This window comes from Aquarana catesbeiana, linkage group LG10 (assembly GCF_042186555.1).
Source record: "Aquarana catesbeiana isolate 2022-GZ linkage group LG10, ASM4218655v1, whole genome shotgun sequence".
Lineage (NCBI taxonomy): Eukaryota > Metazoa > Chordata > Amphibia > Anura > Ranidae > Aquarana > Aquarana catesbeiana.
In genome coordinates, this window is record NC_133333.1 from 211,986,455 (window position 1) to 212,000,523 (window position 14,069).

At 42.3% G+C, this 14,069-nt stretch overlaps 1 protein-coding gene across 5 annotated transcripts in view; it reads left to right on the plus strand.

Moving 5' to 3' along the window:
- The window catches only part of LOC141111196 (CMP-N-acetylneuraminate-beta-galactosamide-alpha-2,3-sialyltransferase 4-like), a 355,704-nt gene that overhangs the window by 104,662 nt on the left and 236,973 nt on the right, over positions 1–14,069 (plus strand). For all 5 annotated transcript variants that reach the window (XM_073603272.1, XM_073603271.1, XM_073603278.1 and 2 more), the window contains one exon: positions 10,867–11,274. The gene's annotated coding sequence lies outside the window, so the exon portion shown is untranslated. The remainder of the gene's footprint in view (positions 1–10,866; positions 11,275–14,069) is intronic.

The following is a 14,069-nucleotide window of genomic DNA, read 5'->3' on the forward strand; positions in this document are numbered from 1 at the left end:
CACTTCAAAGGGGAACAAAAGTCTGCAGCTATGAGCTGTGAGGTCTTCCTCCCCTGCCTTCCTCCAGGTACAGGGTCTTCGGCCTTCTTGATTGCTAGCCACAGGATGATGTAACTCCTGCGCATGTGTACGGGCATTTCTTCATCTCAGGACTGAGGCATGCTGAGAATGTACACTGAGCCTCACAGCATCGGGCCAATCATTGTCACATGGGGCGAGTCACATGCTCGCTCCTTCATGCTTGAAAATTAATTAGTATTTCCATCACGTCTTACAGCTTAATAGCACAGCATGACAGAGAAGGAATCTGTTGCTTTACCCTGCATAAACAAAGCACAGGATCAGGTGTTTCCACACATGTATGTGACATAAATTTAGTCATGCTCTCAAAAATCTGTAGGGTACATAGTGCCAGGCATTGCCTGATCCTTCCTCTCATCCCCCCCCGCCCAGAGAGTTTGAAAGGACAAAGCTCTATTTATGAAAATGGAAACTTTTATGCGAGCTGATCTCAAGCTGGTTCCGGGGCCACGGAAATGAATACGGGACAATGACTAGTCCTCTTGGAGCGATACAGACCACTATTACTTGCATTTGAAATGTGACTGCCCATATACAGAGTGTCCTTGTGTAGGAAAATGTCTTCTGTCAGGAGCAGAGCTTTTTCTTTAGGTCTGTTAACATCCTAAAATGATTACATGTATACACTAATTGTTTTATTGCATGTGTCCATTTTTGGATTGTGTTTTATCTGTTATGAACCTTTTGTCTCCCTGCTTGCTTCAGCTTTTGCACGCAGTAAGAAGTGTTTTTTCTGTAACTCTTCATGTTGAAGTTGCTTTCTCTGAGCAATCACAAGTTCTATTATTCTCCTGGGAAATTAGACAATGCAGCCTGTTTGCTGGCCTGCTAATAGATTTCTGAGTGAAGGAGCAGATAATGGACCATTTATTGGGTAGTCAGAGAACAGCCGCAGTGTTGTGTTACATAGTCCTAGACCCAGATTCTACAAGATTTTCACTGTCAAAATAATGCACTGCACTATCCGGGGATTATTAGACCATTCACTAGAAAACTAAATTTAATGGTTCCACCTAAGGGCACAGGGCTCTAGGGGCCTCTGAGATCTCACATTTGTACAGTTAACTAGGATTCATCAATAACAAGCTGGATACATGAACATTCTTTTGTTTAGAGGTATGCTTCGCTTCAAGGGCTTTTTTGTTATCGTGTGGATTCATCTTTTGCTGCCTCCACCTTCCCTCCAGCAAATCATAGATTATGGCTGTTTGGAGACCCATTTACCAGTAATAAATATATAAATCTTATAGTTACTGATCTGTGAATTCCCACAGATCAGTAAGTTATCAGAAGCTTTAGAACATCTTATGAGACTCTATATAATAGGTATACAATCAGGGCCCTCTGATCCCTCCTGTATTGAATTGTATTATAACTGTACTGTGTCTGCCCTTACATTGTAAAGAGCTGTGCAAACTGCTGGTGTTATATAAAAATATACTATCAGCACAGGACTGTTCTAAGAGATTATAGAAAATTATATCTATTGTGTGCTTCGTCCCTGTTCTCCTCTTTAAAATGGATTACCACCGCCAAAAAAATATTAATGTGCTTAAAAAAAAAAAATGAAAAAAAAATTTGGAGAATTTTTATTTTTTTATACTCGCCTCTAAATGCCTGTTGCTAGGGGGTCCCTCGTAGTCTGCCTCCTTTGGCGCCTGGGCTCTTGACATCACTTCCATTGGCGTAGGAAGGGAGATCGCCTCTCCCCCCTCCCTCTTGTCAATCATCTGGGACACGTGACCGATCCCAGATGATTACGCGGCCAGTGACAGCGCGCGGGTCGCGTTAAAATGCCGGCATTGCCGAGCGGAGGGGGGGGTGGGCAAGCGGGGCTTCGATCCCCCGGATCGCTGGACCCTGGGACAGGTAAGTGTTCGATTATTAAAAGTCAGTTGCAATATTTGTAGCTACTGACTTTTAATTTTTTTTTTAAGTGGGAACCCCGCTTTAAAGCTTAAAGGCTAAGTTCACCTTTTAAGGCAGAATTTTACATTTCATAATAAATAGAAGCCTTTTATAATGTCATTCCTGCTCAGTCCATCCCAATGTGTTTCTCTCTCACTTACGGAAGCTTTGAATTTTCATCTTTCTGTTTGAAATTTTAATAAATGCATTCTAATTCCATCACTTCCTGTAGATCATACCCCATTGTGCACTGCCCTAGTGAATCACAGAATAGTTGTGTATTACCACTCTGGACCACACCTCCCTCTTTACTATACCACCTCTTGTTTTTTTTCCACCTACTTTCCTCCAATCTAATCTCCTTTAGATCTACCATCAGTTTTGTAGTGAAAGGGCCTGTCTGATTTGATACACATTTAATGGATTGTTCGGGTGGGTCCTCCCATTACAAAATTTTGGTAAATTTAAAGGGAATTGTGTAGCGTTTGTACAATCAGATGCCATAATGTATGACCATCTTTATACAATTACATAGGAGGGAGAGGACGGAGAAGTTCTGCTGTCAGGCCCCGTTCACATCTTCGCACAGGGGGAACTCACATTCCTGCATGTGGTTTTGTTGTTGTTGTTTTTTGTTGTTGTTTTTTTTTTTTCTGTGCACAATGCAGCCTATTGTTGGCTTATGTCACAGACCCACTCCAGACTCTGAAGATATCCAAGATCCACCCAGATGTCTCACAGGCAGCTGGCTCAACCTCTCAGTGTGCCGCTGAGCACCTTAGCCAGCCACTTCTGACCCCTCTCCTGCCTGGTGCTCCAGTGAGCGTTGGAGGGGAATAGCACAGAGTGGTGACTGATGGTCTTCAATGAGCAGAGAGAAGTGACTAAGAACTGAGCAATCACATGATCGCTCAATTCACAAGCATAGAGCCAGAGTGATGCTGCAGCAGGTAGGTAAGTATGTATGTGTACCATTTTACATTCTCGCACTTTAAATGTTCATTACATCTAGGGTGTTGCAGAAGAGGCTGTATTATTTACCTGACTACCCCCTCCAACAGACTCTGGTGTTCCCCTCTTCTTCCTGAAGCTACGGTCTGTGCCCAGACCTTACATAGAGTGTAGGGCTGTTTTGTATAGGGTGGGGGCTCCATAGTTTGGCTTTATTAAATAGCCTTCATAGCCTTCCAGTGAACGACAACATGCTGGGACCAAGGATTCTACAAAAACAAGAAGAACACTAACTTTTCAGTTCTGGGACATAAGCATAAAATAAAATGCCATTAAATATACATTTCATCATTTTCATAAAACAGATCATAGAAATTCAGGGATAATCATGGGCAAAGTGTTTCTGGAGATAATTAGAAGAGATTTTGGTTGTGCTGTGGGGAAAATGTTCTGCGGTGTAAAGTGGACTTCTGGCCCAGTAGTCCCATAAAAGATTACTGCCAGCTGTTATTTTGTTACTTGTTTTTGCCTACAGTAGCAACAAACAATGAGCCACGTGCTGCACAAAATGTCGCGATGCAATGAATTGCTTACTTCAACAACGGAAGCCTTTTTTATGTTTGCTTAAATACAGATGCATCTCATAAAATTAGAATATCATCAAAAAGTTAATTTATTTCAGTAATTCAAAAAGTGAAACCGCATATATTTTATATAGTTGCATTACACACAGAGTGATATATTTCAAGCATTTCTTTCTTTTAATTTGTTATGATTATGGCTTACAGCTATTGCAAACTCCAAATTCAGTATCTCAGAAAACTAGAACATTACATAAGTCCAAAAAAAAAAAGGATTTTTATTACAGAAATGTTGGCTTACTGAAAAGTATGTCCATGTACAGTATAATAAAGCTGGTCAGCAGAGTGAAGCATGAAGTGCTCTAGAACTTCCTGGTAGGGGGCTGCACTGACTTTGGACTTGATAAAACACAGTGGACCAACACCAGCAGATGACATGGCTCCCCAAAACATTACTGACTGTGGAAACTTCACACTGGACCTCCATGCAACTTGGATTCTGTGCCTCTCCTCTCTTCCTCCAGACTCTGTGACCTTGATTTCCAAATTAAATGCAAAATTTTCCACAGTCCGTGATGATTTGGGTAGCCATGTCATCTGCTGGTTTTGGTCCACTGTGTTTTATCAAGTCCAAAGTCAGCGCAGCCTTCTAACAGGTAATTCTAGTGCACTTCATGCTTCCCTCTGCTGACCAGCTTTATGGAGAATCTGATTTCATTTTCCAGCAGGACTTGGCACCTGCCCACACTACCAAAAGTACCAATACCTGGTTTAATGATCATGGTATCAGTGTGCTTGATTGGCCAGCAAACTCGCCTGACCTAAACGCCATAGAGAATCTGTGGGGTATTGTCAAGAGGAAGATGAGACACCAGACCCAACAATGTAGACGGGCTGAAGGCCGCTATCAAAGCAACCTGGGCTTCCATAACACCTCAGCAGTGCCACAGGCTGATCGCCTCCATGCCACGCCACATTGATGCAATAATTCATGCAAAAGGCTCGGGCATGCGCAGTGGGTGCCCACAGTTAAAATGCCGGCACCGCCGAGCGGAGGGGGGGACGAGCAGGGTTTCGATCCCCCGCATCGCTGGACCCTGGGACAGGTAAGTGTCCGATTATTAAAAGTCAGCAGCTGCAGTATTTGTAGCTGCTGACTTTTATTTTTTTTTTTAAGTGGGGACCCCGCTTTAAAGCTTAAAGGCTAAGTTCACTATCATTAAACCAGGTATTGGTACTTTTGGTAGTGTGGGCAGGTGCCAGGTATCACTGTGCTTGATTGGCCAGCAAACTCGCCTGACCTAAACGCCATAGAGAATCTGTGGGGTATTGTCAAGAGGAAGATGAGACACCAGACCCAACAATGCAGACGGGCTGAAGGCCGCTATCAAAGCAACCTGGGCTTCCATAACACCTCAGCAGTGCCACAGGCTGATTGCCTCCATGCCACGCCACATTGATGCAATAATTCATGCAAAAGGAGCCCCGACCAAGTATTGAGTGCATACTATATTGTACATGGACATACTTTTCAGTAAGCCAACATTTCTGTATTAACCACTTGCCGACCACCCCCTGCAGTTGCGGCAAGGTGACTTGGCGGCGCGAATCACCTTATCAGTACAGTTCGTGCACTAGCTTCTGTGGGCACGCGTTGATTGGCCAGCAGGGGAGCCAATCAGCGGGTCTGGTGGACTCAATGTCTGTCGGCCACCCATGATCGTTCGCCACAAAGACAGAACGGGGATCTGCCAAAGTAAACAAGGCATATGTCTGTTCTGACAGGGGATTACACTGAGAGCTTGTCTTTCTTCTATGCAGGAAGACTGATCTTTGTGTTATCCCAGGAAGCCCATCCCCCATACAGTTAGAAAACACACCCAGGGAACACAGTTAACCCCTTGATTGCCCCTGTTGTTAACCTCTTCTCTGCCATGTCATTAGTACAATGTCAGTGCATATTTTTAGCACTAATCACTGTAATAATGTCACTGGTTCCCAAAAAAGTGTAAAAAATATCAGGTGTCCAATTTGTTCGCTGCAATGTCGCAGTCCCGCGAAAAATCACGGATCACTGCCATTACCAGCAAAAAAATAAATAATAAAAATGCCATTAATCTATCACCCATTTTTTTTTAGACGCTATAACTTTTGCGCAAACCAATCAATATGCGCTTATTATTTATTTTATTTTTTTTAACCAAAAATATGTAGCAGAATACATATTGGCCTAAATTGTTGAAGAAATGTTATTTTTTTTTTATTGGGTATGTTTTATAGCAGAAAATAAAAAATATTGTTTGTTTTTTTTTTTTTCCAAAATTGACGGCCTTTTTTTTTCTTTATAGCGCAAAAAATTAAAACCGCAGAGGTCATCAAATACCACCAAAAGAAAGCTCTATTTGTGGGAAAAAAGGACATACATTTCATTTGGGTACAGTGTCGCACGACCGCTCAATTGTCAGCTAAAGTAATGCAGTGCTGTATCACAAAAAAATGGCCTGGTCATTAAGGGGGTAAAACCTTTCGGGGTGAAGTAATTAAAAATCATTTTTTATTATTTATTTTTATTGGTCTTCTGTAATAATCAGATAATTCACTTTTTGAAATGAATTACTGAAATAAATTAACTTTTTGTTGATATTCAAATTTTATGAGATGCACCTGTACTTGTAATTTTGAAAGTACATGTTCTTCTTGTACAAATATAGAACATATTGTATAGAGTTGTCCAGTGGCGGTGCGTTCATAAGGGCACACGGGCGCCGCCCCCTCTATGACCAATGGATAGATTCATACATTGCATGAATCTATCCACGGCCGCCGCTGCCACCCCCCATTCGGGTGCCCGGCCCCTTTTTGGGCGCCTGAATTACAGCAGCGGGGGTCTTTTTGAAGCACCTGATTAGAGCCATAGGCTCTAATAGGTGTCAAAAAAGGTAACCCAGGTTCACCCAGGTGTTAGAACAGCGAATGAATATTCACTGTCCTAACATTGAACCGCCTCTCCGCCAATCAGGTGCTCGGGTCTGTTACCCGTCACCAGATTGGCTGAAACAACAGGCGCTGTGATTGGAGGAGAGGACTGGAAGAGACCGCTTGGAGGATGCCGCTCACCGCAGGGGGGGGGTCACAGTGGCGGCATTGGATGGCACAGTGGCACCATTCGATGGTCGATGGGCACAGTGGCAATGTTTGGGCACAGTGGCAGCAATTAATGTTTTTTTTTTTCAGTTTGTTGGCCCCCCCCCCAAAAAAAAAATTTTTTTTGAGCACCAGCCGCCACTGGATTTGTCCACTTCCTTTTGTGGGTGTCTAGAAACTAGGTCTGTTTTAGCAGCTAGGAAGGTGTTGTTCAGGCCAGGAAAACTTGGGGTCATCTTTATAAACATTTGTGTTGGCAGGGATGGTTGTAATGTCTAATAAAAAGAAAACTGGCAGCCGCAAAAAGGACAATTACTCCACCTTAAAGCTGAAGCTTTTTGTTTGTTTTCTTTGCTGAACCACAATTTTGAATAGAACCAATGTGCCTCAATTGGGAGCCAATCGTTTGGCTTGCAGTTGTGTTTGTTTTTTTTACCACCCTCTGACACCTGTGTGAAAGAGGTACTACAGGATGCTCCTGCACAGAGGAAGATTTCTTTGAATTACTTCACAGATCTAAGAAATACACAAAGTGCACAAAGATTCAAGTAAGAAAACACATGACTCTTGCATTAGGACAACATAAACCTGTCACAGACTGACACGTTAAACTCTGCTTGTAATGGAAAAATGCATTTGAACAGGTTACATTTTTTTTTTTGCTGTGTTTTTACCTTGCTAAAAAAACCTCATGAAAAATGTTTACCATTAAATCCTATGGGATTCTTCACACCATTGCTCTGTGGGTGTGGTACGTTTTTAAAAGTCCTGCTTGCAGCATCTTTGGTGCAGTTTTTAACCACTTGCTGACCACCGCACGCTAATTTACGCTGGCAGAATGGCACAGGCAGGCAAAAGGGTGTACCTTCAGTCCCTTTGAATCTGCCACGTGCCGCGGGAGCGTGCCCGTGGGTCCCGCAAACTCAATGTTCGCCAGCGGCCCGCGATTGCGGCAAGGAGAGGCAGAATGGGGATAACAAGGCATTTCCCTGTTCTGCCTAGCATAGCAACATGACATCAGGAGCAGTGATCTCTGTCATGTTGTAGTGAGCTCACCCCCCCTACAATTAGAACACATCCGGGGAACACACTTAACCCCTTGATCGCCCCCTAGTGTTTAACTCCTTCCGTGCCAGTGACATTTACACAGTAATCAGTGGCTATTTGTAGCTCTGATCACTGTATGAATGTCAGTGGTCCCAAAATGGTGTCAGAAGTGTCCAATCTGTCCGCCATAATGTTGCAGTCCCGATAAAAATCTCAGATTGCCGCCATTACTAGTAAAAAAAAATAATTAATAATAAAAATGCCATAAATCTATCCCCTATTTGTATATTTTGTAGACGCTATAACTTTTGCGAAAACCAATCAATATACACATTTTTTTTTTTTTACCAAAAATATGTAGAAGAATACATATCGGCATAAACTGTGGAAGAATTTCATTTTTTTATATATTTTTTTGGGAGATATTTATTATAGTAAAAAATATATTTTTTTGTTTTATAGAGCAAAAAATAAAAATCGCAGAGGTGATCAAATATCGCCAAAAGATAGCTCTATTTGTGGGAAAAAAAAGGATGTCAATTTTGTTTGGGTACAACGTTGCACAACCGCGCAATTGTCAGCTAAAGCGACGCAGTGCCGAATCACAAAAAATACTCTGGTCAGGAAGGGGGTAATTCCTTCCAGGGCTGAAGTGGTTAAAACTGCACCAAAAACATAGGTCCCTATTAAAATGAATAGATCGTACATCAAAACAGTTCAACCATGTCCAAGTTTCACAGGTACTTGCTGGGTTATAGGCACCCACAAATTGCAAAACGTGGCAAAAATGCATGTGTGTTTTTGTATGCATCTATTCAACGTTGTAGTGTGAAAGTGGGCTTGGTAGACAACCAAATGTCACACGCATTAAACCTCAACTTTGATGTAAATATGTTTAGCTTGGCTCCTCTCATTTCCCAGGTGTCCCTATTTGTCAGGGAGGCTGCATAACGCATTAAAAGAACTGTAGTGGTAAACCACTTGTCACATAGTAATTTGATGTTTGTCATTATTAAAATACATTTGTGTGGTTTAAAGCTAGCATATTATGCATGTGTTTTGCGATCTCAGATGCAGAGGTGACATTGTCTGGTTTTTGGGGTTTAAGCTTTATTTGTGAAAGAAACTTAATGAGCTGTGGGTTTTTACATTCTTGTAGAAATGCCTATAGCATTACTTCTCCAAAAATAAAAAATAAATAAAGCTTTGTGCAGAAAATGTCTTCTTCACTTTTTATTTTCCTGCCTGTCAGCTACTCCCCTGCCAGCAGCCCAATTTGTGGTTGTTTGTATTGCTGAGCTCAGGCAGAGCTCAATTGCCCTGCCCCCCAATAAGTGAGTGTGCCTTTTGGAGAGCTCTGACATGCCTTCTGCTAACGTATTTACTGTGTGTTGCTTGTGGAGCTCAGACAGAGCTTGCTTGATTCTTACACCTATTTGCTGTTGCCCACTCTGACAGGCCCCGTCCCTCTGCTTGCGTTGTGATAACGGTCTCGGGCATCTGTGGCAAGGTATTGGTCGACAGTCTGCTATAAATAGTCTCCTACAGAACAGCATGGTCAGGCAGTGGTGGTGGTGGGGGGATAGGAGAGTGCTTTCATTATTCTGAATATCGTCTGAATCCACTGAAATGAGACAAAGTGCTACATGCACTTTGTGCCCGGGGGGGGGGGGGGGGGGGCAGGATAAATAAAGCATATACATGGAAGAAGAGTTAAATTTCTTTCTGTGACCCCATTGGGGAGATTCCCTTCACGTCTGTCCCTGTGACACTCATACAAGAAATGGTGTGGTATGGGGTTGTCAACCGTATAGGAAAGCATGGGCACTAAAAGAAATATTGTCAGATGTTCCAACCCTTCTCCAGTCTACGAACAATGTTTTTTTGTTTGTGTTTCTGTTGAAGAGATTTCCCATTATATCTGTTCTGATAGGAAGTGAGGGAAAATATCCCTGAAAGGGGCAAAGACAGCAATAAAAACCAGGCAGACCTGTCCGATCTGTCCCTACTCCACCCAAAACTAAATAAAAAAGTTTTGGCTGGTGTTGGAAATTCTGATCTCCTGAATATGCCAATTGGCTGGGCTTCTCTTGCCTCATTGCTTTCTGAGTCACTGACCTAAATCAAGTATGCAGAAGATAAATCGGAGAAAATGTATAACTTCTGAATAGTTGTTCTGGGTCAGTGACAGTAAACAATAGAAGGGTTTTTTGGGATGGTTCCGGTCTTGATTAGTACAGATTGCAGAAGTTATTATGACCCTTAACATACTTGGAACTTTCATAAGACAGGTTTTAGTAGGTGGAAATGTGATGTGGATCAATGTACTTAAAGCAGAGCTCCACCCAAAAAGAGAAGCTCGGCTTGTTTTGCCCCCCCCCCCCCCCCTCCGCTGCCACATTTGGTACCTTTCAGGTGGAGGGGGGAGCGGATACCTGTCAAAACCAGGTATCCAACTCTCACTACCGGGTAATGGTTGTCCGGTGATCTATGGAATTTCTGGCCGCTCCTCCCCCCGCCGCCTTCTGGGAAACACACAGGTCCCAGAGGACAGTGGGACCATTCAGAAAGCTCAGCGCAACTCACGCATGCACAGTAGGAAATAGGCTGTGAAGCTGCAAGGCTTCACTTCCTGCTTCCCTTAGTGAAGCTACCTGCACCCGGAGCTGACGGCTCAGCTTGGGGTGCCGACATTGCGGGATCCCTGGACAGGTAAGTGTCCTTATATTAAAAGTCAACAGCTACAGTATTTGTAGCTGCTGACTTTAATTTTTGTTTTTACAGGCTGGACCTCCTCTTTAAGTTTATTATGCAGGAGAGCAGCTGTTCCAATGACTCATAAAATGTATTACTGAATTTTGTGTTTTCACCTGTAGTTTGTTAAAGATTAAAATATTACTGATTCCAAGACTTGTCCTAGCCAGCATGCCCTCTGGCAATATCCTGTTACTTATGGTATGCAGGGCTCCTCACACTTCTGTGGACTGCAGAGAGCCTGTAAGCCATACAGTGCTGTGACACGGGGAAAAAATGACTTGTGCACAGTAAGGAGAGGCATGTTTCATTTACTGGGTCCACAGAACTCAACAATTTAGTGGGCCTGAAAAAAGATGTGATAGAGGCCTTTGCTAACATTACTGTCTGTTTCCTTCAGGTATTTCTATGGAGAAATGAACGGTTTGTCTGCAAACATCTTTGGATACATTACTGACTGACTGCGCAAGGTGGAACCCAGAGACTGATATCCATTTCCCCAACAATAAACACCATCAGGAAACCTATTACTGCAACACCCAAACCCATCACTCTGTCAAGACCAGGATCAACATTAATATCATTTCCTAAGCTAGTGTGTCAATACAGCAAGAAGTAAGACCTCAGGACACCATACATCAACAGATCTGTACATCCGAAGCAGGCACCCAACTTGCCATAGGAATTTCTGTGTGGGAGTTTGGGTCTTCCTAACTGTATTTACAAAAGTGTGGCTGTTACTGCCAAGAGGAGTACCATCTGCATTTTCCTCTGTGGAAATAGTTCCTGGCACAAGTCTGAGAACAAGGTATGGAAACTTTCCTAATAAATATATACTGTGTGTGTTAGACATAGTATTGATTAGTTGTAGTGACAGGATAACCGTTCCTTGAAAAGTATCCATACCCCCTTGAAATTTTCCACATTTTGTCATGTTACAAACAAAAATGTAAATGCATTTTATTGGGATTTTATGTGATAGACCAATACAAAGTGGCAAAGTTAGGGATACCCCTAACTAAAATCTAGTGGAATCAATTGCCTTCAGAAGTCACCTAATTAGTAAATAGAATCCAGTTGTGTGTAATTTAATCTCAGTATAGGTTTGTTAGAGAACCTTAGTGAACAAAGCGCATCATGAAGGCCAAGGAACACACCAGACAGGTCAGGGATAAAGTTGTGGAGACGTTTAAAGCAGGGTTTGGTTATAAAAAAAATATCCCAGACTTTGAACATCTCACGGAGCACTGTTTAATCCATCTTCTGAAAATGGAAAGAGTATGGCACAACTGCAAACCTTCCAAGACATGGCCGTCCACCTAAACTGAAAGGCCAGGCAAGGAGAGCATTAATCAGAGAAGCAGCTAAGAGGCCCATGGTAACTCTGGAGGAGCTGCAGAGATCCACAGCTCAGGCGGGAGAATATGTCCACAGGACAACTATTAGTTGTGCACTCCACAAATCTGGCCTTTATGGAAGAGTGGCAAGAAGAAAACAATTGTTGAAAGAAAGCCGTAAGGAGTCCCATTTTCAGTTTACGAGAAGCCATGTGGGGGAAACAGGAAACATGTGGAAGAAGGTGCTCTGGTCAGATGAGACCAAAATTGAACTTTTTGACCTAAAAGCAAAGCGCTATGTGTGACGGAAAACTAACACTGCACATCACCCTGGACACACCATCCCCACCGTGAAACTTGGTGGTGGCAGCATCATGTTGTGGGGATTCTTTTCTTCAGCAGGGATAGGGAAGCTGGTCAGAGTTGATAGGAAGATGGATGGAGCCAAATACAGGGCAATCTTAGAAGAAAACCTGTTAGAGTCTGCAAAAGACTTCAGACTGGGGCAGAGGTTCACCTTCCAGCAGGACAACAACCCTAAACATACAGCCAGAGCTACAATGGAATGGTTTAGATCAAAGCATATTCATGTGTTAGAATGGCCCAATCAAAGCCCAGACCTAAATCCAATTGAGAATCTGTGACAAGAAATTTGCGGTTCGCAGACGCTCTCCATCCAATCTGGCAGAGTTTGAGCTATTTTGCAAAGAAGAATGAGCAAAAATGTCACTCTCTAGATGTGCAAAGCTGGTAGAGACACCCCCAAAAAGACTTGCGGCTGTAATTGCAGCGAAAGGTGGTTCTATGTATTGTATTGACTTGGTGGGGCTGAATACAAATGCACCCCACACTTTTCACATATTTATTTGTAAAAAAAATTATGAAAACCATTAATCATTTTCCTTCCACTTCACAATTATGTGTCACTTTGTGTTGGTCTATCACATAAAATCCCAATAAAATAAATTTACGTTTTTGGTTGTAACATGACAAAATGTGAAAAATGTCAAGGGGTGTGAATACTTTTTCAAGGCACTGTATATATTCTTAAACTTAGCTATCATTGTTGTATCTATGACCAGTATATTAAAGTGGACCTTTCAAAGGCTGCCTGAATATATTCCCGACATGCCACATTATAGCACAACAGAATCATCATAAAAATTACAACCCTGCAAAACTACACCTTCTATTATTAAGCCATCCTTTCGGTTAGTGACTTTGCATACGCTGAGATCATACTGCTGACAAGAGGACATCCCCTCTTCCCTAATGATCAGAATGCAAATTGTGAATTTGTTGCAGGTCACAAGGAAAGAGTAGGGGCTGATCTTTGGCAGAAAGCTGTAAACACAGCCAAAAGCTGCACAGACACCAGAATTTATAATAACTTTTCCCCTCTGAGTCCAGGATGGTGTCCTTGGATTATGCCTGAATAAATATGGTGCAGTCCTGTTGAGAAAAGTCAATCAAGACATTGTCAGGTGGAGGACTGTGATCTATAAGTGGTAATGAATGCCTGGAACTGACACATCACTTAGTATGCATGGTCTAAACATGAACAAATGTATTTGATGACAGGTCCACCCTAAGGCTCGGTACACAATGCAGAAACTTGGGATCTGACTTGAGACCCCAAGTCACATGACATGTGAAATCCCATGTTAGTCAACGAGAGCTGTCTTAATTAGCACTACCAAAGTCTCTCCGACTTTATAAAAGTTTCCTGTACTAGTTCAAGGTGAGTTCTATCTGACTTTTCCCCTTAGACTTTAATGGAAGTCGCCTCCAAGTCAGATCCTCATCTATATTGATGCGATTTGGATCCAACATTACAGGAAGATTGCCCAGGCAGTGCATGGCATTTTCCTGTATGCTGTTATTTCTGTATACCTGCATAAGACAAAGTAGCATCAAAGTAGTATTCAAGTCGCCAGGAAGTCATGCGATTTTCAGGTCTCAGTGGTGTGAACGGAGCCCAAGGGTCCATCCACACAGACAAATGGCACACCCTGCAATCTCAAATGGTGATTGCAGCTGGACACAGACAAAATGCATTGAGCTATTATAACCACAGGTGAATCACTGACCAGGGTGGATATAAATCATTGATTTAAAAAAAAAAAAAAATCTGACTTTTTTTGATTTACATTGTTTTTTTTGATTTTGATAAAATGATTTTGGAGTAAAAATCTATCTAAAGATAGTTTTCTATTTAAGATACATTAATAATTTAGTTTATTCAGCATGAAAGGGAGCTTAGTTA